Source organism: Micropterus dolomieu, unplaced genomic scaffold (genome assembly GCF_021292245.1).
Source record: "Micropterus dolomieu isolate WLL.071019.BEF.003 ecotype Adirondacks unplaced genomic scaffold, ASM2129224v1 contig_14726, whole genome shotgun sequence".
Lineage (NCBI taxonomy): Eukaryota > Metazoa > Chordata > Actinopteri > Centrarchiformes > Centrarchidae > Micropterus > Micropterus dolomieu.
In genome coordinates, this window is record NW_025743712.1 from 1 (window position 1) to 1919 (window position 1919).

Here is a 1919-nt window from a genome sequence, read left to right on the forward strand (position 1 = left end):
AACACAATAAAGACCAGTTCATTCAAATTTGTTGTTTTCATTTCTGTTATAGTGACTGTACTCTGTTACTCTGTCATCAGATCATATTAACAATATTCGACTTTAAGTAGTGAAGCTTCATTGATGTAATAATGCTCATGCTGTTAACACTGTAAGAAATAAAAAAAGTTATTTCAAATAAAATAATATTTCATGATAGTTTTATTTTTTACCAACAAAGATGCATTTTCCTTCATTTTATCAGTGCAGGATTATATCTGAGGTAATTTCTTGTTCTCCTTGAGTCTCACCTTACAAAGTCTCTGTTTAGCAGAGACACTGTAAAGTTTCTCTTTATAGCTGCATTAAGAGAACTTTCTAAATGCAGGTATAAACAAGGTGTGAATGAAAGAATGAAAGCGGGTGTTTTCATGAATTCATTTAAAATGTAGTTTGTACAAATCTACATTACTCAATACAGTTTCAAGGATTAAAAATTAAATATAAAGTACTTTCAACGTCAGATGGTTCTTATCTGAGATTTTCAAACCAAAGATTTTATGTCAGTATTGCATATACCACACAGTGAGACATTGGTCTATTCTGATGGAGCATGCAGGGTGAAACAGTAAACACAAATATCAAATTTCCATCACATACTCCTCCCTTGTGAGCATTCTTTGGTCACTCAAGAATATACAGCATTACAAAAAGATCATCAGGTCATAGAAAGGCATCATGATGTAATCTACACCAGTTTAACCAAGACAACAAATCTGGGTCCTTCCTTTTATCACAGTTCTGCTGCTGCAACAATGGCATGTTCACTTGTTTATGGAGTGTGATCATTTGAATAGACACACATTTATCAATAGCTCTTACAGTCAAACCTCTGGCACATGGAATAATGCAACATCCACAGAGAGGTAACAGCGCTACAGCAATCATTAGGCCTGCTAGTATGGGCATCACTAAGGCTTTTTATTTAGCAAATACAGAATCAGACCAGTCAAACATATTAGTGTCCACTTCAGAGTTCTCTGCAAGTTCTTCTCGTAGCGAACGCATTCCTTCCAGCACTGGGGTCACCGAACCATCTGGAGCTGTATTGTTGGGCACAAACGTACAAGAGGAGTTATTAAAATTATCCAACCATCCCAGCCTCTTTGGGTGCTTCTCTTGCCTCTAACACTGCTATGTGATGTCAATGCCTGTGTGTAGTTCACTGTGGTGTTCTGTTGTGGTGGCTTTTGTGCATCATGCTTGTGATCTAAGAACTGCAACAGAGGCACTGTTAATGTTATTGCAATGGCAGCAAACATCTGTGTTGTTCCTCGTAGGCCCACACATGTCTGGGTGTCTGACTGGGTCCCATGGATGTCTCCTTCCAGAGACAAACATGCTACTCACTCTTAAATCAGCAGTGGTGAGACCAGGAGTTTTCCCACTAGCTCCCTTGTGTTGATGTTTGCTGTCTAACAGCCTTTGAGTCTGAGACAAAGGGTGATTGTGCACGCTTGTTGATCTGTAACTGTTCTGGTGCAGGCACCTTCCTGCAGTGGCTGGTATGTATCCATGTAGCTCTTTCAGCCTCCACAACCATCACAAAACCTCCTGGCGGAGGTGAAAAGATGAACAGAGAGAGAGATTTATCTCTCTGTTCATCTTTTTTAGTAATAGGATCTCTTGTCCATAAAATCATCATCACCTCTTTATGGTGATTGGTTCTGGAATAGATGAAAAGGCTTGAATGCATTGGAAGAGAGAGCTTTACTCTCATTGTGATCGCATTCCCAGATGAGTTATTCTGTCTATTCGAATTGCAATTAGAGACAGACAGACTAACCTTGTGTGAGGCCATTGTGGGCGAACCGCTTTAGCAACACAATGGTCATCTCAGCATGCTGTGTGTGATGGACTGCAGAACGGAAACCGACCAG

At 39.7% G+C, this 1919-nt stretch overlaps 1 long non-coding RNA gene across 1 annotated transcript in view; it reads right to left on the bottom strand.

Annotated features, from left to right (window-relative positions):
• Positions 1-939: 939 nt before the first annotated feature.
• LOC123966995 overlaps positions 940-1919 on the bottom strand; it is a 1144-nt gene continuing 164 nt past the window's right edge. The window contains exons 2-3 of the long non-coding RNA XR_006824152.1: positions 1826-1897; positions 940-1082 (exon numbers count right to left, since the gene is read on the bottom strand). This is a non-coding gene — a long non-coding RNA (uncharacterized LOC123966995). The remainder of the gene's footprint in view (positions 1083-1825; positions 1898-1919) is intronic.